Genomic DNA, 23,653 nt, shown 5'->3' with positions numbered 1-23,653 from the left:
ATCTTAGTGAACCTTCAGCCAAGCGAACCCTGTGGTTTCTGCTATTGAATGTTTAATACTTTCTAGCCCTCATACAGTTTAACTTAGCTAGATAAGTCTTGGCTCCCATTTTCTTTTATTGGCAATCTTATGGCTGTTACCACCCTGTCTTCTGACTTTGTGTTGACTTTGAGTGATGGAGAAGTGTGATGCCAACTGGTTTTCTTTCCCTTAAGTAACATTTTTGCCTGACTGTGCAAGAGTCTTCCTTTATCTTTAAAGTCCAGTCATTTTCTAGGACAGGTAGCAGTACTGACATTCTGTGTCAATTTTCCCTGGAATACATTGTGTGTTCTCAATGTATAGACTAAAATCTATTTCAGGAAAGATTTCTTCAATTATTTTTTAAATGCTTGTTCTGAATCACTCTTTTGGTTTCTTCCCTGTAGATTCCAATTATGCATATAAAGAACTTATCAAACTAAGCATCCCCCCAAAAAATAATCCAGTGAAGAAATGGGCAGAAGACATGAATAGACACTTTTCCAAAGAAGACATCTAGATGGTCAACCGACACATGAAAAAATGCTTAACATCATTCATCATCAGGGAGGTACAAATCAAAACCACATGGAAATACCACCTCACACCTGTCAGAATGGCTAACATTAACAACTCAGGAAAAAATGCAGGTGTTGGAGAGGATGTGGAGAAAGAGGAACTGTCTTATACTGTTGGTGGGAATGCAAACTGGTGCAGCCACTCTAGAAAACAGTATGGAGGTTCCTCAAAAAATTAAAAATAGAACTACCCTACAACCCACCAATTGTACTACTGGGTATTTATCCAAAGGATACAAAAATGCCGATTCAAAGGGGCACATGCACCCCAATGTTTATAGCAGCACTATCAACAATAGCCAAAGTATGGAAAGAGCCCAAATGTCCAACGACCAATGAATGGATAAAGAAGATGTGGCATATATATATAATGGAATATTACTCAGTGATCAAAAAGAATGAAATCTGGCCATTTACAACAACATGGATGAAACTAGAATGTATTACGTTATGTGAAATTAGTCAGAGAAAGACAAATAACATATGATTTCACTCCTGTGGAATTTAAGGAAGAAAACAGATGAACACAGGAGAAGGGAAGGAAAATAAGAGAAAAACAGAGAAGAAGCAAAACATAAGAGACTTAAATACAGAGAACAAACTGAGGGTTGCTAGAGGGGAGGGGAGTGGAGGGATGGGCTAGATGGGTGACAGGCATTAAGGAGGGCACTTGTGATGATAACTGGGTGTTTTATGTAAGTGATGAATCACTAAATTCTACTCCTGAAACCAATACTACACTATATGTTAACTAACTTGAATTTAAATAAAAAATAATAAAAGATTCCAATGATGTAGCTATTGGGTCTCTCTTACTGGTTTTCTCTATATATCACTTTTTATTAGAAGATAATTTTTTATTTATTTTATTGTGATAAAAAGTATATAAAATAATATTTACCATTGTAACCAATTTTTTTAAGTAGGCTTCACACCTAGTGTGGAGCCCAATGTGGGGTTTGAACTCACAACCCTGAGATCAATACCTGAGCTGATCACAAGTGTCAGATGTTTAACTGACTGAGCCACCCAGGCACCCCCTGTATTATAACCATTTTTAAGTGTACAGTTCAGTAGAATCAAGTACATTCATTTTGTTGCAACCATCACACATCTACAGAACATTTTCATCATTCCAAACTGACACTCCAGCCATTAAACACTAATTCCCTACTTCCTCCTGCTCCCAGGCCCTTGGAACCACTGTTCTACTTTCTGTCTCTATGAAACTGACTACTCTGGGTACTTCATATTAGCAAAATCACACAGTATTTACCCTTTTGTGCCAGGCTTATCTGACTTAGCAAAATGTCTTCAATCTATGTTGTAGCAAGTATCAGAATCTCCTTCTTTTTTAAAGTTGATAATATTTCATTGTATACCCACATTTTCTTTATCCATGCATTCATTCATGGACACTTGGGTTGTTCCCACCTTTTGGCTATTGTGAGTAATGCTGTATGAACATGACGCACAAATATCTGTTCAAGTTCTTGCTTTCAATTTTTGGGTATATACTCAGAAGTGAAATTACTTCATCAAATGATAATTCCACATCTAATATTTTGAAGAAGTGCTCTACCACTTTCCACAGTGTCTGCAACATTTTCCATTCCCACCAGCAATGCACAAGGGTTCCATCCATACCAACATGTTGTTTTCTGTTGTTTTTTTTTATTATAACCATTCTAATAGGTGTGAAGTGGTATCTCATTGTGGTTTTTATTTGCATTTCCCTTATGATTATTGATATCAGGCATCTTTTCATGTGCTTACTGGTCATTTAAATATGTTCTTTGGAAAATGTCTATTCAAGTTCTTTGCCTAATTTTGAATAGAGTTGTTTGACTTTTTTGTTATTGAGTTTCAGAAGTTCTCCGTATAACCTGGATATCAACCCTTTACCAGATAGGAGATTCGCAAGTATTTTCTCCTACTTCATGGGCTACCTTTTTATTTTGTTGGTTCCGTTTTTAATATGGGGGTGTCAGGGTGGTTCAGTCAGTTGAATGTCTGACTCTTGATTTCAGTTCAGATCATGATCCCAGGGCCACTGGGTTCTATGCTGAGCATGAAGCCTGCTTAAGATTCTTCTTCTCTCCCTCTGACCCTCTTCCCCACTCACTCTCCCTCTCTCTCTCAAATAAATTAATAAATAAATATTTTTAATTTTGATGGAAATACAATTTGTCCATTTTTTCTTTTGTTCCCTGTTCCTTTGGTGTCATATCCAAGAAATTATTGCTAAATCCAATGTCATGAAAATTTCCCCAGTGATTTCATCTAAGGGTTTTATAGTTTTGGCTCTTACACTTAGGTCTATTACTCATTTTGACTTAATTTTTGCATATGATTAGATAAAGATTTTGCATATGATTAGATGTGGATATCCAGTTTTCCCAGCACCATTTCATAACACCTTTGCAAAGACCATCTTTTCCCCCATTGAATGGAAACACCATCAAAAATAATTTTTAAGACTGAAATAATGAATTCATAAAAATATAAAATAAACACATTTAAAATAGTTTCTTTCACTCATTGATTAATGATAAAATCAATAAAACATTACAACCAGTTCAAAGGAGAATTCAAAGAACAGAGACCTATATAGAACATAAAATGAATTTACAAAGAGATATAAAATTGATCTTTTTTGATGCAGTATGTATTTGTTTCCTATTGCTGCTATGACAAGTTACCACAAAATTACTGTCCTAAAACAACAAATTGATTATCTTACAGTTCTAAAGGTCAGAAGTCTGAAATGTATTGGCAAAGCTGTTTTCCTTTTGGAGACTCTAGGGGAGAATCGCTCTCCTGCCTTTTTCCAGTTTCTAGGGCTGCCCTTATTCTCTGGTTTGTGACCATGCATTTCTCCAAGCTCTGCTTCCAACATCTCCTTTTCTAATTCTGACTTTCCTGGTTATAAGGACTCTCATGATTACAGAGTCCTCATGGATAATTGGGCCCATGGATAATTCCCTCCATGGATAATTCAATGGGCCCTCCTGGATAATTCAAGATAATCTCCTCATCTCAAGATCTTTAATTTAATCATATCTGCACAACCCCCTTTGCCATGTAAAGTAACGACATTCACAGATTACAGGGATTAAGACGCCAGTCTTCTGAGGACCATTATTCTGCCCACCACAATGGGACATCAGTGTTTCTTTCCATCAGAAAGAGTTCATTTGCATATAAAAATCACTTGTGTTGCTATTGGTTATCTGCCCTTTACAAGATTATAAAACAGCACAAAGACAATGAAAGGCACAGACCCAGGAGAGAGCAAATCCAGAAGGTGGTGCTTAGTTTTTCATTACATTCCAAAGCAGAGTTTTCTTTTTTTAAAAAAAAAAATTTTTTTTTCAACGTTTATTTATTTTTGGGACAGAGAGAGACAGAGCATGAACGGGTGAGGGGCAGAGAGAGAGGGAGACACAGAACCGGAAATAGGCTCCAGGCTCTGAGCCATCAGCCCCAAGCCTGACGCGGGGCTCGAACTCACGGACCGCGAGATCGTGACCTGGCTGAAGTCGGACGCTTAACCGACTGCGCCACCCAGGCGCCCCCAAAGCAGAGTTTTCTATTGAACATGCCCAATAATCTTTTTGGTCCCTTTCAAAGTCTTTCACAATTGATCCTGGTATCTTTAATCTTTTTCATCCCTTTATTTCTATTTCATGGGTTTTTTTTTTTCATTTCTAACCTCTGTATGCCTTATTGTGCTTTCTGCTCCATTCCTCTTTTGCACTCCTTTTAATTTAATGTTCATTACTTTGTTGAAATTATTTTGTTTTTTCTTCTCTTTCCTAACTTCTACCAGTCCCTAATGTCCACCCATTACCCATCCATCTCTTCTTCTTATCTTCTTGTCTGGTTATTTCTTTCTTTTTTTTTTTTTTTTTAGTTTATTTATTTATTTTGAGAGAGAGAGAGAGACAGTGGGGGTGGGGGGAGGAGCAAAGAGAGAGAAAGGGAGAGACAGAGATTCCCAAGCAGACTCTGAACTGTCAGCAAGGACCCCCACTTGGGGCTTGAACTCACAAACCATGAGATCCTGACCTAAGCTGAAATCAATGGTCAATCACTCAACCAACTGAGCCACCCAGGCACCCCTTGTCTGGCTATTTCTATCCCAAGATCCTAAATTTCTGCTTTGTGGTCTTTTGTCATAGCTTCCACTATTTCACTGAGGTATTTATTATTAACTATTATTATGTTAGAAAATTAGGGTATAACTTTTCCTCACCTTTGGCAACATTTTTCTTATGTACTTTCTTCACCTGCAGAAAAATTCTATTTTTTCTTTTCTTTTTTTTTTAAAAAAAATTTTTTTTTTCAACGTTTATTTATTTTTGGGACAGAGAGAGACAGAGCATGAACAGGGGAGGGGCAGAGAGAGAGGGAGACACAGAATTGGAAACAGGCTCCAGGCTCTGAGCCATCAGCCCAGAGCCCGACGCGGGGCTCGAACTCACGGACCGCGAGATCGTGACCTGGCTGAAGTCGGACGCTTAACCAACTGCGCCACCCAGGCGCCCCCTATTTTTTCTTTTCTGACGTTCTGTATAAATGTACAGTTATACCTATGGTGTTACTGATATTTAAGTGAGCTGTATGGGGCGCCTGGGTGGCTCAGTCAGTTAAGCGTCCAACTAAGGCTCAGGTAATGATCTTGTGGTTCATGGGTTCAAGCCCCGCATCAGGCTCTGTGATGACAGCTCAGAGCCGGGAGCCTGCTTCAAATTCTGTGTTTGCCTCTCTCTCTGCCTCTCCCCAGCTCATGCTCTGTCTCTGTCTCTCAAAATAAATAAATAAATAAATAAATAAAACTTAAAAATTTTTTTAAAAAATGCAAAGAGAAATCAGAAAATACTTTGAGATGAATGAAAATAGAGACACTACATACCAAAACTTATGGTGGGCACCTAAAACGGTGCCTAGAGGGAAAGCTATAGCTGCAACCACCTATATTAAGTAAGAAGAAAGATCTTGGGGCACCTGGGTGGCTTGGCAGGTTAAGCGACCAACTTCCACTCAGATCATGATCTCATGGTTCATGGGTTTGAGCCTCACATCGGGCTCACTGCTGTCAGCCTGCCAGCACAGAACCCACTTTGGATCCTCTGTCCCATTCTCTCTGCCCCTCCCCTGCTTACACTCTCTCAAAAATAAGTAAATCTTTTTTTAAAAAAAGAAGAAGAAGAAAGAAAGAAAGAAGAAAGATCTCAAATCAATAACCTAATGTTCTACTGTAAGATACTGGAAAAAAAAAAAAGAGCAAACTAAAACTAAAAGAGGGTTCTTTCCCAAACCCTGAGCCCCTCTCGCTCCCGCACAAGCAGCTGCCCCCAGGCGATGCTGTGGCTGCCTTCCAGGGATGCACTCTCTTCCCAAATGGGTTCTTTCTAGGTTGGCTACTTCTGAGCCCACTGGAGGCCCATCCACACCTTCTCTCATCCTCTCCCACTAATTTTCAGTCTTGTTCACAGCAGTCCCCCCTCAGGGTGGGGCCCTCACCTTCCAGGACCTGACTGTTAGACTCTTCCCCGCTCCCCTTTCTGGTCCTGTTGCCCCACTGAGACAGCATTTGGCTATAGCTAAATGTAATTTGATGCTTGGAGCTTTCCTCTGTCTCCCAGATTCTCTAAAGGTACAGTTTTGTTATGTCATTGGGGGTGGGGGATGGGGTCAGGCTCCTCATTGCTCTGTATGGATTTTAGAACCAGATGCGTAGAGATCTAGAACTTAGCTCCTGCCTAAACCCTCCCCCACCCAGGTGCTCCAAGGAGCTTTATCACCAAGTAACTCAGGCTTGACCACAGCTCATGCAAGGGGACACAGGGAGCTGTCCCAGCCCACGGTACTGGGGGGGCCACTGGGTCACAATGAGGAGCAGAAAATACTGCCCCCGTGCAAGCTCAGTACCACATTTTTTCTGGGATTATTGAGGCAGGATGCAATACTGCAATCCAGTTCTGGTGCTCACCATCAAGAACTACCACCGGACTCCACAAGTTAAAGCACAGACCCCAATGAGCCTTCTCTCACCTCTGCAAGTCTGGGGTTCCCCAGACCACCTGCACTTCTGACCAGCGGGTTACAAATTTGGGGGTTCCCATGACCCCCTCAGTTTCAGTAATTCACTAGAATGGCTCACAGAACTCAGGAAAGTACTAGGCTTAGTTTTATTATAAAGGATATAAATCATAATCAGCCAAAAGTAGAGTATACACATAAGGCAAGGTCTGGGAAACTGACCAAACCCAGAGCCCCCATGTCTTCTCCACCGACATCAGGACACAACACCTTCCCTGTGTTCACCAACCAAGAAACTCACCTGAATCTCCGCATCCAGAGTTTTTATTGGGGTTTCATTACACAGATGAGGTTGGTTGGATCATTGGCCAAGTGTGATTAAACTTCATCTCCAGCACCTCTTCCATCCCCAGAGGTCAGGCAGTTGTGCTAATATCCCAGGGCTCAAAGCCCTGATCCTCAAATCACATGCAGGGTCTTCCTGAGTCATCTCTTTAGCATGAACTGAGGTGTGGTCCAAGGGCCACCATGAATAACCTAAACTCTCCTGTCACTCAGAAAATTCCAAGTGCTTAGAAGCTTCCTCCCAGGAACCCAAGACAAAAAAGCAGACAAATTCTTTCTTATAGCACATAAGGACTTTCGGGTAAGTGTGCCCAAAACAGTGGGAGGCTAAAACCTGTCATCAGAGCAGCCAAGGAGACCAAGAAAGGAGGCCCCGGAAAGAGAGGATGGCAGACAAGAGAGCTATTTCCATAAAGAGCTACATACAGAGCTGTCCTGAGACTTATTCCTCTGGCCTCGGAAGACAAACCAGAAACAGGCAATTCCAGGTCCAGGAGACAAGGGGCTCCTTAGGGAAAACGTTCTTCCCATTTGAAGTGACTTTGGAGAGCGGCTGCCATCCCTGCAAGTACCCCAGGCTCCCATGTGATGCAAGGCTCCAAAAGAAAGATCCTGCTTGGAGGAAGGGACCACGTGCCCTCTGAGGGTCCCTGCAAATCACAGGGGCCTGGCACATCGCCCCCACCTCAATGCACACCCAGTTAACATGCTGTCATTCTGTGTCACTGCCCCTCGAGATCTGGGTATATTATGGGGGGGATGGAGGAGTAACAGGGGAGCCCACCATCATATACCACAGGACGCAGCATCAAATTGAGTCATAGACACTGTCTGCAAAAGGCCCTCTGGGAAGGTCTCACTGACCATCTTTCCTCCTCATGTCTCCTCATGCCATGGGCTGAGTCCACTCTGCTCTTTTCCCATAACCCAGCCTCTTATCCTCAATTTCTTATATGCAACCCCACATGAGGCTCCAGGACAACCCTGTTCAGCCGGAAGCTCACTAAGGTGAATGTTGAGCAAAGTGCCAAGGACGCCTGTTCTCTGCAGCCCAGAGCAGAAGCTTTGACTGCTCCTTCCTCAACATCCCCTACATTTGCTATTAGCAAAGCCCTCGCCTGGCTGGGATGAAGTTATTCCCCCCCTCCCCCCCCGCTTTGCCAGTTAGCCCAGGCAAGCTCTCTGTCCCTCTGCGCCCATCCGGTCTGTCTTCATGGGCACTTTCTAGGGACTCACCATGCACAAGCTCACTGGGATTCTGCAGAGCAGGGCTCCATGATATCCCCACCTATTCTGTCCCCTATGTGTGGTGTCCCCAAAATATGCCCTTCTCTTCCTGTGTCCATGACTTTCATACTCTCCTTAGGTACTCCTCAGACCCATGGCTTCCCATCCTACCCAAATGCTAGAGCACCCCAGTGCCTACTTCCCATCCAAGTCCTTTTCCTGTCTATGCATGGGGACACTCTTTTTTTTTTTTTTTTTAATTTTCGAGAAGAGAGAGACAGAGCACAAGCAGGGAAGGGGCAGGGAGAGAGGGAGACACAGAAACCAAAGCAGGCTCCAGGCTCCAAGCTATCAGCACGGAGCCCGACACAGGGCTGCAACCCCATGAATCCAGAGATCATGACCTGATCTGAAGCTGGACGCTTAACCCACTCAGCCACCCAGGTGCCCCTGGATGGAGACACTCAACTGTGGTTAAATTTGGGATGGGAGGAACCCACTTTTTCCTTTACTCATCCCCGACTACTTGAATATTTCACGATTCTGTGATTTGCCATCTATGATGCTTAGTTTTATGTGTTGACGTGGCTGGGCTGTGGTACCCTGTCATTCAGCCCTCCACTTGCCTAGATGTTGCCTCGAGGGTTTTTAGCAGATGTGATTCATCCCTACAACCAGTTAGCTTTGAGTAAGGGAGATGATCCTCGATCATCTGGATAGGCCTAACCTGATCTGATGAAAGGCCTTAAGAGCACAACTTTCCGTGAGTGGGAAGAGATTGCAGCTGGGGACTACAATGTCAGCTCCTCCCTGATGACTCCAGTATGCCCCTCCTCATGGCTTCTCCTGCAGATTTCAGACTTGCCTAGGCAGCCTACAATCATGTAAGCCTTTCAGTAAATCAATCTCCCCCACTACCACCGCCCCCCACCTCTTTGGTGTATAAGCGGATTCTGTTTCCCTGGCAGGCCCTGAATGATATACTACCTAATACCCTTAGTTAAACTCAACCTCAGGGCACTGGGTGGCTCAGTCAGTGGAGCGTCTGACTTCCACTCAGGCCATGATCTCATGGTTCATGAGTTCGAGCCCCGAATCGGGCTCTCTGCTCTCAGTGCAGAGCCTGCTTTGGATCCTCTGTCCCCCTCTCTCTCTCTCTGCCCCATCCCCGTTCACACTCTCTCTCAAAAATAAATAAATAAAACATTAAAAAAAAACTTCAAACCCATCGTTCTCCTTCACTCTGCCCCACCATCGTGTCCACCAAGGCACCCTCCCACCAGGTCTTTATCCTGGTGAACTGCATGGCCTGCCTTGTGGCTGTCCACACCAGAAGTCCAGGGGTCTCCTCCCTCCCACTCCCGGTCAGCCGGCCCACCCCAGGCGTTTCTCAAATCTGCACCCAGCTGTCCACCCTCTGCCCCTTCCTTTTCTCCTTCCTGCTTTGGCAAAACCGTCTCACTGGGTTCCCTGTCCCTATGAGAGCTTAGACCTCCCCATTCCACCCATCAGCCACATGGCCTCTGAGAAGCCCCTCTCCCCTGTTCAAAGGCATCTCCCGTGTGCAACACGGAGTCCATCCCCCTAAGCCGGTGGGCTCTGCCCATCTCTCCCCACACCTCTTCCTCCAGCAGTGTCCCCCCAGCTCTATGCCTGGAATGGGCTTCCCTCTCTCACCTCCGTACCTCTGTTTCTACTATCCCTCCTCCCCAACCACTTCACCTGCCCAAGGCCAGGTCCTCGGGCCTCTAGCTACCATCTGGCTGGCTGCTTGCTTCTCCAAATCCCCAGCTTAACTCAGCATCACCTGGTTCCTACCTCCAAGCTGAAAAACGTGATTAAGTGCTCAAAAACATTTGCCCCAGGAATAACAGGACAGACTGATTTCCCCAGTCTTTCCTTCTTGCCTTGTCTCTTTCCTAGTCATCATACAAACCAAAGAGATGTGTTTAATTAGTTTGGGGGTTTACCAAAGGGAATTTTGTTGTCTCTGTTCATGACTTAACTGCAGATGATTAGAACAAAGGATATTTTGCGCCTTAAGAAGATGAGATAAATCTGCTTTGACTCCTATTCGGGCTCCAGTGGAGTTTTTTTGTGTTTGTTTCCCAGCTCTGATGGGTGATTCTTCAATACGTCCAAGAAGAACGCATGGCTTCAGAGCCATTTCTCTGGGGTCTCAGGCAGGTGACAAGAGCTTTGCTGTTCTGTGTTCCAGTGGCTCCTTCATGACTGGATCAGAAGGAATTCACTGAAAGCGTCTTCATTTCCCAAGACAGAGTCCTTGTCCCTGACCTTGAGACTTTGTCTCCATCCCTATCGTGGCATTAACTCATTAAATAAACCTCTGGCCCACCACCATGGCCTGGAGGGCGAGTCCAGAGCCTGGCGTCCTCCTTGCTGGGCACGGCCAACGGGGTCCTCTGTGTGACGAGCTGGCCAGTCCCAATGCCATGGGACAGCAAACACAGCAGGCACAGCCTGCTAACAGGGAGACAAGAAGCACTTGCTGAGAAAACACAGATGAACTTGCACCTGACTTTGACTTCCTTCTCCACTTGAGATCCTTCCCTTCCCTCCTATGACTCTTAATTCCTGGAATCTTGTGATAACGTGTCCTCCCTGGAAAACCTGAGACAAAGATGACACTGGCATTTCTAGGCTGCAGGGAGTAAGTACAACAGGATCAGTGTCCCGAAGTTAATTAAATGAAGAGATCAGATGAAACAAAGATGGGCAGACCCTGAATTCTAAAAGCCTGTGCCAGCCACACCCATGCAGACAATCCTGGGGTCTTTGTGGGGGGACAAGCCCCCCTTTTTGCCGTGGAGGGTTCCTCCTGCCCCCCTTTGCCTGAAGCTCAGCTATCAGAGTCAGTTTCACATCTGAGTTCTAGCCTTGCTTCGGAGAGACATGCCATCGCCCAGTACTTTTCCACCCTGGCATTCTGAATTCCTGCTATTCAATCTGCTTAGAGACAAAGTCACACTTTTTATATGCTCAGAACTTTAAGGTCCTCTCCCACAGAGATCAGACTTATAAAGGGGTAACAAAAGACATTCTAAAGCTCCAGGAGCTAAGAGGAGTGAAGGGGGTAGCTGCCAACAGCAAGACAGGTGAGCCAACACAGAGCTGGGCGAGCGAGCCACCTGGCTGCCAGTCCCCACGGCCCACTGCCATGGAAACCGCACACAGCATCGAGGCTCCCAGCACCCTCAAGGAGGCAGGCAACGGTGTTTGGCAAGGCCACTCTGTGGGTAGAAAACAGCTGAGCAAAACCTCAGGAGGCTGGCCTTCCTTTCTTGGGTCTGACACCTGCTCTTCACAGGTGTCTGGGATGAGGGGTAGCCCCATAAGGACTGCCTCTCCCTCGAAGCTGGGAAATAATATCACAAGATTAGGGGGTAAGCAACCTTGATTCAAAAGCTCCGGCCACTTTGTGAGCTTGAAGTGCACTGAATGGCAATGATGAGGACAACTCTCTAGAAGCCAAGTGGAAAAGTGGCCCCTCACTGCTTGCAATCAGCAAACATAGTAGAGAAAAATCACCGCTCCCGCCCCCAGGGCTCAGGAATTCTCTCCCAGAACCCCTCCATGCGATTTAACAGACAACTGCCAAATGGCAACATTACGCGTTTATTACCATAGCAAACCCCAGCAGATCTGCGCTAAAATCAAAAATTACGGTCTCTAGTCTCTTCTGCATCCTGCACAGACCACTGGAATTAAAATCTGCCTTGACATGGTTCTACCCATCTCCTCCCTCTGCTCTGAAACCTTCAGTGGCTGCCCATGGCCTGCAGGAAAAATCCAAAGCTCTTGGTGTATGGCAGCCCAAGTTCTCCACAATCTGTTCCTGATCCTCCCTCCCACTGCTCAGCAGCCCGAACCTGGCCCCCAGCCACCCGGTGCTTCACATCATCCCTGAAACATTCTGGGTTCCCTTCAACGATCCCTCATCTGGTGCACCACAAAGCAAGGAGAACACACTGTCCACTTAGAAGCAGCTTCACTTGTGCTAACAGAAACCTGGACAACACGCGAGAACAAACACAACACTGTGGGGAGAAGGTTGGATTACTTGGTACTGGAATACAAGAAAGGATTAGAAATCTTCTCCCTGGGGAGAAAGAGGTGCTCTCAGATATTGCTAGGAGAGAATCAGATGGGTTAACCCCTATAAGGTGACAGCTGACAACACCCTGCCAAAATTATCGATGCAAGTACCCTTTGAGGCAGCAATGTTGCCTCTGGAAATCAATTCTGCAAATCCCTCTGCATGCATACAAATGGCAGACGTACAAGATTATTCACTGGGGCATTCGTTGTAATGGCAAAAGATTGGAACCATCCCAAGTGGCCCCCGATAGGGGTGTGGTTAATGTGCTATGACATCCACACAGGGGACTGTAAGGATCTGTGAGCGGCAACAAGGGAGATCTCTATGGACCTATATGGAAAGATCTCTGGGGATATATTGGCATGTATATAGCATGCCACCAATTTTAGGACAGGAAAATTAAAATACATATTCATATTCATATATAATTGCATAAGGAAACATTAGAAGTAGAAACAAGAATCTAATAAAAATGGTTACCCAGAGAGGGTGTGAGCAGAGTTGAAAGAGCGGATGAGAATAACTTTGCGTGTCACTTGATTTTTGAACCCTGTAGCTTATCTCCCTTCCAAAAATTAAAAAAATTGTAAAAGGGTTAATACTGGGGCACCTGCATGGCTCAGTCGGTTAAGCATCCGACTCTTTTTTTTTTTTAATGTTTATTTATTTTTGAGAGAGAGGGAGATAGAGTGCAAGCAGGGGAGGGACAGAGAGAGAAGGAGGACAGAATCCAAAGCAGGCTCCAGGCTCTGAGCTGTTAGCACAGAGCCTGATTCAGGGTTTGAACTCATGAACCATGAGATCATGACCTGAGCCGAACTCAGCCACTTAACTGACTGAGCCACCCAGGTGCCCCAATATCCAACTCTTGATTTCAGCTCAGGTCATGATCTCTCAGTTTCACGAGTTCAAGCCCCATGTCAGGCTCTGTGCTGGCAGCTCAGACCCTGCTTGAGAATCTCCCTCTCTTTCTCTCTCTCTCTCTCTGCTCCTCCCCTGCTCACACCCTCTCTTTTTCAAAAATAAATAATAAATAAAAAACTATAAAAATAAAATTTTAAAAAAATAAAAGGATTATACCTACCCAAGCAGGAAACATCTTTAAGTTCAGTAACTACAGTAAAGTTGGGGTCCACTTTGAACCACGGAATCTGTCTTTTGCCTTTGCTGTGCCTATTTTGATGAACCACAGAATCCACGTCTTTTGCTTTTTCTTCCCTGTAGAGAGCTTCCTCGAGGGAAAGCATTTTGTCCCTTCGGTCTGTGTGCCTCTAGGATCAAGCACATAGGAGATATTCAACAAATATTTATTGACTAGATGGCTGTTGTTTCGCGGAAACTGACAGCCACAGGAAAAATGACAGATAAGGCGCTGGTGCCCATGATCGGGACTGTTCACTTTATTTAACGAGAATCACCATAGTGATGGCAGACAAGTGAGGGAAACGGCACCGTGGTTGCTAACAGCAGCAGCTTGAGGCCGACGGGCTCTCTGAGGCGAAGCCTGAACCATATCCGAATGAGGGGCTCATTGCTGGCTGGAACTTTATGCTTCAGGGGGATTTTATTGTAAAGTTTTATTCATCTTAACAGCAAATGCTGAAAATGTTTAAATATGCATTATCCCTTAAAATGCGTAGCTAAAATACAGGAGACTTGGTTTTCTTGCCATTTTTTCTTTGCTGATAGAAAAAAAAAAACAACAGGAAATGAAATCTGGTTTATATATAATTTGTCACACATGTAATACATCCAACTTTGTAAGCACTCCAAGTTTTCATTAACTCTGCTGAAATATATTTACATTAAGAAATCTCTCAGCCCTAATGTCGTTAGTTTCAAACTTCCAAACTTAGTTGTTTTGCTAAAAATGTAGATCAGAGCCAGATGGAGGACCGAGCACCCCCATTTGACCTCCCTCCTAACCAAAATCCTATTAAATGACAGAAAAGTCTTGTTTAATTAGAAAATACAGAAAAGGGAAAGAAAAGTAAAGGGAAAAAAATTCACAATGGCATGGGAAAATAAGAAAGATCACCATCATTGGAACATAACATTTGTCCCCAACCTAAATCCGAGAGTGTGCATACTTGGTTCAGAGAGGCAAGGCAGTGACTACCCCAGTGACTACTGATGTTCCAGAAAGGACAGGTGACTTCTACACCCTCTGAGGAGTAGAGCCCACCCCACCTCAATAATCATCAGAGGCAGATATGATCCCTAGAATAAGCAAGCTAGTAGGAATTCTTAGACATAAGGATGGCAGATGGCCAAGAATCGCCAAACATTTGAGGAAACCAACACCACAACAGAGTAACATCAAACATAACCTGGAAGAACTACAACCAAAGGAGATCAATAGAGAAAATAAAGAAAACATTATAATAACTACAACTTTTTTTTTTTTAGTAAACTCTACACCCAACATTGGACTCAAACTCACAACTGCAAGATCAAGATTCACATGCTCCACCCACTGAACCAGCCAGGTACCCCAATATCTACAACTTCTGTCTTTAGAGAGAAGACGGTGTGTATTTCATCCATAAAAAATTAATTGCAATGGATAAAAACTGAAGATTAACTTCAAACATTCAAAAGATGGGGTGAATATTGATACAAATGCAGGTAAGGGGAAATATGTGACATGGAAAATCAGACCAAAGAATTCCCCTAAAGCTTAGTGTGAAATGATAAAGAAATAGATTATGTGAGTTAAAAGTCATGAGATATGGAGGGTAGACCCAGAAATTCCAATAACTGTATGACAGAAGTTCTAAAGGGAGAACACAGATAAGAGTGAAGAAGTACCCAAAAGAACAAATAGGACGGCAGGTGGGCATTCAGAGCTAAAGAAAGACATAAGCCTTCAGACCGATAGGGTTCACTGAATGCTAAGCAGGATGAATGAAAAATGAAACAGAATTTCAAAAATCTAGGGGCGCCTGGGTGGCCCAGTCCATTAAGCATCCAACTCTTGATTTCAGCTCAGGTCATGATCTCACAGTTCCTGAGATTGAGCCCCACTCTGTGCTGACAGCCAGGAGCCTGCTTGGGATTCTCTCTCTCCCTCTCTCTCTGCCTCTCCCCAGTGCATTCTCCCTCTCCCTCTCTCTCTCTCCTCTCTCTCTCTCCTCTCTCTCTCTCCTCTCTCTCTCTTTCTCTCTCTCTCAGCAATAATAATAATAATAACTTCAAAAATCTAGACACACTGTGGTAAGATTTTGGAATACCAAAGGTGAGAGGAAAATCCTACCAGCTTCCAAAGAAAGGAAATAGGTTATCACAATAGGATGAAAATCAGCTTGACATTGGACATCTCCATCATTAACCCTCAATGCTGGAAAATAGTAGACCAAGTCCTTTCGTGTTATGAAAGAAAAAAAACTTTTTTAACCTAGAATCCAATACCCAGCTGAACTGGCATTCAAGTGGGGATCAAAACAAAGACACTTTTAAGCATGTGTAGCTTCATACCACCTGTAAACTGCCCCCAAGAATCCAAGAAAGTGGAAGATATAGGGTCCAATAAATAACAGAGGGGGAAACAAAGTAAAAGCTTAGAGTTGATGCATACGTTTTTTTTTTTTAAGTTAAATTTCAATCTGGAATTAAAATCTCAAATGCACACAACGTGGTAGGGATAATGGGAGTAGCAGGGAGGAAAAGAAGCAAAATCATGATCAAGGTCCACATGGACTGTCCCATTGCAAGAACGGATCTTTTTTTTGGGGGGGGGGCAAATTACCCCATTAGAACTGCCGTACTTCTGAAAATAACTTGATTTGAGATTTTTACTAAACTGCACTGATTCACTAAATAATTGGACAAGAAAGCCAGTTTGGCTTTTCTAAGTTAATGAAGGTATTTTTAAATGTTTTGCCTTTGAATGTACTCAAGGGCAAGGGTAAGGTGGGAGCACATCTAACAGATTCATTTCAATTACCACCTGTTGTTTCCAGCACCATATTAGCTGCAGTAAGTCAGATCACACTATGTGGAGAGCCACCTGGGGTGGAAGAGAGAGCATATACAATCAGGAACTGTGCAGAAAATGCTGTATCCTGATGCATTCTCTTAAAAAGAATACTGAGTTGGGGCCCCTGGGTGGCTTAGTCAGTTAAGCGTCCAACTTCAGATCAGGTCACGATCTCACAGTTTGTGAGTTCAAGCCCCGCATCACATCAGGCTTTCTGCTGTCAGCACAGAGCCCACTTCAAATCCTTTGTCTTCCTTTCTCTTGCTCCTCTCCCCCTCCCCTTCCTCTCGTCTTCCCCCTTGTTCTCCCCCCCTCCCTCCCCCCTCCTCTCCCCTTCCCCCACTTGCATGCATGCTTTCTTTCCCAAAAATAAACATTAAAAAAGAAAAAGATTTTTTAAAAAAGAGTACTGAGTTGATTAAACATGAAAAACAGGAATTCCTAATATATCAACATATTGAGTTAAACAGAAATCTCCCTTTTATCCCTTCGTATCCAATAAACTCCCTTTGTACAAGAAATAACGAGCGTTGGCAAGGATGTAGCAAAAAGAGAACCCTCATGCACTGTTGGGGGGAATGAAATTGATACAGCCACTGTGGAACACAGTTTGGAGGATCCTCAAAAAATTAGAAATAGAAAAACCATACAATCGAGCAATTATACTTCTGGGTATTTATCTGAAGAAAACACACACTAATCCTAAAAGATACATACACCCCTGTGTTCATTGCAGCATAATTTACAAAAAACAAGATATGGCAACAAGCTAAGTGTCCATCAGTGGAGGAATGGATAAGGAAGATGGGGAGTACATACACAATGGAATATTGTTCAGCCATAAAAATGATTGAAATCTTGCCATTTGTGACAACATGGGTGGACCTTGAGGGCACTATGCTAACTGAAATAAGTCTGAGAAAGATAAACACCATGTGATCTCATTTATATGTGGAATCTAAAAATTTTTTTAAATTAACGGAGTTCATGGATACAGAGAATAGATGGGTAGTTGTCAGAGGCAAGGGGGTGGGGGGCAGTTGGCCAGATGGTTGAAGGAAACCAAAAGTTACAAACTTCTAGTTATAAAAATAGTAAGTTCTGAGGGGCCTGGGTGGCTCAGTCAGTTAAGCATCTGACTCTTGGTTTTGGCCTAGGTCACGATCTCACAATTTGTGAGTTTGAGCCCCAAGCCGGGCTCCACAATAACAGCATGGAGTCTGCTTGGGATTCTCTCTCTCCCTTTCTCTCTCTGCCTCTCCCCTGCGCTCTCTCTCTCTCTCTCAAAAATAAATAAATAAATAAATAAACTTTTAAAATTTTTAAAAGAATAAAACAAGTACATTCTGGGATGTAATGTACACCTTGGTGAGTATAGTTAATAATGCTGTACTGTATATTTGAAAGTTGCTAAGAGAATAAATCTTAAAAGTTGTCATCACAAAAGGTAAACGGCATAACTATGTGTGGTGAAGGATGTTAACTAGAGTCACCACAGTGATCATTTTGCAGTATATACAAGTATCAAATGATTATGTTGTACACTTGGAACTAATATAATGTGATACGTCAGTTATACCTCAATTTTTTTTAAGAGGAAAAAAGAAACTTCTTTTAAAAAGTTTTTTTAATGCTTATTTTTGAGAGAGAGACAGAGACAGAGACAGAGCATGAGCAGGAGAAGGGCAGAGAAAGAGGGAGACACAGAATCCAAAGCAGGCTCCAGGTTCTGAGTTGCCAGCACAAAGCCCGATGCAGGGCTCAAACTTACAAGTTGTGAGATCATGACCTGAGTCAAAGTCAGACGTTTAACTGGCTGAGCCACCCAGGCACCCCAGACACTTCTTCCTTTAATTTACAATAGTGGAAAGCTGGAGTAGTAGTCTGGATTATTGGCCCCAATTCTTCAAACTTCCCTCCACCCACATCCTTGCCACAGCCTCATTGTGGGTGAGACAAACTTTCTCACCCCTTGACTCAGCCAATAGAATGTTAGCAGATAGGACACCAGCAAAAATTTGAAATGTGTCTGTGTGGTCGAGTGGGCCCTGTCTCAGGCTCCTGCCATCACCCAGTGATGAGCATGTCCCTGCTAGTCCCCAGAGGAGGATGAGAGATATGTGGAGCACAGTTGCCTGGCCTACCTTCAGCATGAAGCAGAGCCACACCAGCCAACCTGCAAACTCATAAGTAGGAAATAAATACTCATTGCTATACACCATTGACATGTGGGGGTGGTTTGTTATGCAGCATAACTGTGGCAATAGCTAGCTGATACATGGAGAGGCAGGTGGCATCTGTCACTGGCATAGATGTGAGGAGTGATTCCTGAGTTGCTGCCTCATGAACATGGTTTCCCTCACTTATAGACAGAACAGTCCAGGGGCACCTGGGTGTCTCAGTTCGTTGAAACTCCAACTTTGGCTCAGGTCATTATCTCACAGTTCATGAGTTCAAGTTCTGCATTGGGATCTGTGCTGATAGCTCAGAGCCTGGAGCCTGCTTCAGATTCTGTGTCTCCCTCTCTCTCTCTGCCCCTCCCCTGTGCACTCTCTCTCTCAAAAATAAATAAAAGCATTAAAAAAAAAAGAATATTCCACTCTGATAAAAGTCACCACTTTCCAGGAATGGTGTGGTGACATGGGCATTCCCATATGCTGCTGGTGGATGGGTAAATAGGTGCCTTTTAGAGAGCAATTTGGGGATAGCTATCAAGATTCTTAAAAACACTCCCATCTACTGACCCAGTAATTTCACTTCTGAATATTGATCCTAAGGGAGTAATCCTAAAAAGGGAAAAAGCTTTATGCACAATGGCAATGTGGTTTATGATAGAAAGGAGCGTTTATTGCACACTTACCCCTTTAAGGTTTTCTCATGAATTTTCTTACTCAATGCTTACAACCTCCATGAGACTTTGCAGAGAAGGATTGAGAGCTTGAGTCACCTTCCCAAGGCCTTCAAACACAGACCTCTGGCTCCAGGGCGCCCGGCCTTCACCTCCATGCTCTACTGCCTAAAATGGCCAAAAGAAGATAACATGATTCATTCACATTCTGGAATGTTATGCAGCCATTTAAAAATAAAGTACACAATCATGTTTTAAATGCTTCTAAAATAGATTATGATATAAGGCTCTACAGGAAAAAAAATGAGAACACAAATTAACCATCTAAAATCTTTCTTGGAATAAAGCAGAGTATAAATATATTCATAACTAAAAACAAAATAAATATGTAAACAATAAAGTTCATGTGCAAATGAAAACTACAAGGTATTCCTACACACCCACTAAGATACTCACATTTAAATTACTTAAGGAAGGGCACATGGGTAGCTCCGTAGGTTGAGCGTCAGACTTTGGCTCAGGTAACCATCTCATGGTTCCTGAGTTTGAGCCCCACATCCGGCTCTGTGCTGACAGCTTGGAGGCTGGAGCCTGCTTTGGATTCTGTGTCTCCCTCTCTTTGCCCCTCCCTCTCTCTTTCTTCCTCTCTCTCCCTCTCTTTCTCTCAAAAATAAATAAACATATAAATAAAAATAAAATTTAAAGGAATGATTTGCTGATACATGCAAAAACAAGGAAGGACTTCAAAAAAGTGTTTTTAGCTAAATGAGCCAGATTCAAAAGAGTGTGTGGTTTATGCTACATTAATATGAAGTTGAAAACCAGAAAGGAAACAAAACACAAATAACCTAATAGTTTGGGGGGGGGGGTTAATGTTTATTTATTTTGAGAGACAGAGACAGAGAGACAGAGCACAAGTGTGGGAGGGGCAGAGAGAGAGGGAGACACAGATCCCAACACGGGGCTTGAACTCACGAACCATGAGATCGTGACCTGAGCTGAAGTCAGACGCTCAACCGACTGAGCCACCCAGGCACCCCACAAAAAAATTAATATTTTCGAATAGAAATCAGAATAGTAGTTGCCTGGGGAGGGAGAGCAGATAGACTGGAAAGGAACAGGATAGAATTTTCTGGGGTGATGACAATGTTCTGTATCTTGACTGTGGTGTTGGCTACACAGATATATAAATAGTAGTCAAAAATCACTGAACTCTATGTTTCAGATCTGTGCCTTTCACTGAACTCAATTTGTTTAATTTTTTTTTTGAAAGGCCACAAGCAGGGGAGTGGCAGAGAGAGAAGGGGACAGAAGATCAGAATTGGGGTCCACGTCAGCGCAGGGCTCAAACCCACGAACCACGAGATCATGACCTCAGCCAAAGTCAGACGCTCAACCAACTGAGCCACCCAGGCGTCCCTCACTGAATTCAATTTCCAAGTGAGTTGGAATTTCCAATGTCCAAATACTGGAATTTCCAATGTCCAAATATCAGTGGGGTTGGATACTGTGTCCAGCTAAAGCGGAGAGGCAGATCGGCCAGTCTGTAGAGTTGGATAACCCCCACGACCCAGCGGGGTCTGGGCACACCAAGCTCTGCACTCTCATGGACAGTCTGGAATGCTTTTCATGGGGCTTGGGGTCTAGCCACATCTCTAGATTTTCTGAGGGCCCAGCCACACCATGGGGAAGAGCCTCAGTGGGGCTCACAATCACAGTCAAATCTGTCTGCCGGATGGTGGGGAAGGAGGCCAAGGACGGCAGGTGAGCACCAGGAACAAGGCACAACCTGGACAGCTGAAGCAACAGGGGGCTGGCCTGAACCCACCTGGGCAGCCCCTCCTGGAGTCCCCTGGGCCCTGGGGAGGCAGGGTGGAGAACCTCTTCACTGGGCGCTCAGCTCAAGGCCCCTCCCTTCCCACCTGGGCTCGCCAAAGGTCTTCTCCACCTCTGTGGCTCCATGGTCCATTCCTTCTGGGAGCTGAATGTGGCAGCAGGCAGGCTTTCTCAGTGCACTCAGAGGAGAGACATGCATGGGGAGGTCTTGGGTCACTGTGCAGAGCTGGCCCCGCCACAGGTGTTAAAGAAGTGGACACCGTGGAGACCCACACAGAGCCTAAAAATAGTAGCAGCATGGCAGGTCAGGACAGAAGCCTTGACCCAGGAAAGCAGAGTGAGAAGAGATCAGGGGAGCAGGGGCGGGGTGCTACAAAGCCTTGGCCACCTCACAGGATGAGAGGAGCCCTCTACACTTCACAGAAGCCAGGAGGGACCAAGGTGGGAGGGTTGAGGGCTGCCGCATGGCAGGAAGTGACACCTGGAGACATATCTTAGCCAGAGCCTGTAAGGCGACAATCAGAGGTAACTGGGATTACTCAAGTAAGGCTCCTTGAAAGCTCTAGAAAGATGGCGAGAGACAGCCAGCCCCAGGAGCCTGGGCTACACACAGCATAAGCAGGTGAATGTATGGAGCCTCAGAGCCCCAAGTTCCTGTGTGGACAGCACAAGACACTTGGATCTGCAGGCTGGTGCAACCTGTAACTCTGAGCTTGTATTCAGAAGGCATTAACTGCGGACAAATACTTGCAGAAACATAATTAGAAAACATGACAAAATGCCAATAGCAATTGTCTTTAATCTCTTAACAATAAGATTACAAATGATTTTTCCCTTCTCTGTACATGTTGGTTCTTTATAAATTTATAATTTAAAAACATTGATGTGTATCTATGGACATGTGATGACATACAGAACAATGATTGTCAGGGGGGCCTGAGTGACTCAGTCAGTCGAGTATCCAACTTCAGCTCGGGTCATGATCTCACGGTTTGTGAGTTCGAGCCCCACATCGGGCTCTGTGCTGACAGCTCAGAACCTGGAGCCTGCTTCGGATTCTGTGTCTCCCTCTCTCTCTGCTCGAGCTCTGACTCTCTCTCTCTCTCTCAAAAATAAATAAACATTTAAAAAAAAGAACAATGATTATCAAACATTTTTGCCTCATATATCCTTGTACATATATTTATAATACATACCTATACATCTTGTACATGTATACTCACATACATGTATTTTTGCCTAATGCTCTTAAAAAATTATGCAAATTCCCTAAAGAACTTTTGCTTATGTGAGGTATATCTATCAGTTTTAACTGCATTAGATATTAAGAGAGAACAGAGAAGATTTCAAAATTTTTTTAAGTTAATTTTTTTCTATTTTGAGAGACAGAGAGTGCAAATGGGAAGGGGCAGAGAGGAAGACAGAGAGAGAATCCCAAGCAGGCTCCACACCAGCAGTGAGGAGCCTGATGCAGGGCTGGAATCCACAAACCAAGAGACCATGACCTGAACCAAAGTCGGACACTTAACTGACTGAGCCACACAGGTGCCCCTTTTATTTTTAAATGGCAATTTAAAAAAACATTGCATGTTAATATAAATAACATTTCCATGAAAAATAATGATATCTCTGAAAATCTTAGTGAGCAAAGTGGCATTCTGCTCACATTTGCAAATCTCTTTAATGTCTGGCTTAGCGAGACAGCTGGATTCTCAGATCTGCTCCAGCCTTCAACCTGCTGCAATGTCACCAGGAATGTGGTCTCTGGAAAATTCCACTGTATGCTCAAGGGAGAGAGAATGAAAAAGGCAAATGACATCTTAGCATTATTATGAAAATAGTTTTGGCCACACTTTGAGAACTGCTAATATAGACTGTAATCACAACTGTGTAAAAAGACATAAAAATTTCTGAATTAAAGTGTCATGATGCCCCCTAGTGGTGTTTCTAATTATTGCAATTCCTTGCTACCAAACTCTGTGTGCGCGCAGTGTGGTGCGTTGCATGTATGTGGTGTGTCTGTATTTGTGTTCTGTGTGTGCGTGTGCATGTAGGACTTGCAAGTAGGAGAATGGAAATTACTTCTTCTCTGCATATGCGCCTTGCCTTGCACTAACTAGGTCCTTTACTGTTAAGAAAACATCTATAAAGGGGCACCTGGCTGGCTCAGTAGGTTGAGCGTCCAACTCTTGACTTTAGCTCAAGTCATGATCTCAGTGGTCAAGGGATTGAGCCCCATGTCAGGCTCCATGCTGTGTGTGGAGCCTGCTTGGGATTCTCTCTCTCTCCCTCTGTCCTTCTCTCTCCCTCTGTCCTTCTCTCTCTCTCCCTCTCTCAAATAAAATTTTAAAAAGAAAGAAAAATCAATAAATCATCTGTGAAATTGCCCAGCACAGGGCCAGACAGGTATAAGTCCTCAAGAGACACTCATTCTTCTCCACCAGCCTCATGAATCAGGCATTACCTCCCTTGACAGGGAAGACTTTTGGAGGGGCAGTGCCTTGCTCAAGTTTCCACAACTAGTAAGTGGTAGGCCCAGGATTCAGACCTGGGTCTTCTGACCAATGTGGAATTTAATCATCTTGTACTAATCATTACCTCAAAGTTATAAAAATCACCAATATGGTGTGTTCCAAAAATTGTTAAAAAGC

The sequence above is a fragment of the Prionailurus viverrinus genome, chromosome A1, assembly GCF_022837055.1.
Source record: "Prionailurus viverrinus isolate Anna chromosome A1, UM_Priviv_1.0, whole genome shotgun sequence".
Classification (NCBI taxonomy): Eukaryota; Metazoa; Chordata; class Mammalia; order Carnivora; family Felidae; genus Prionailurus; species Prionailurus viverrinus.
The sequence above is the reverse complement of the archived record's forward strand: the minus strand, read 5'-3'. Positions refer to the sequence as shown.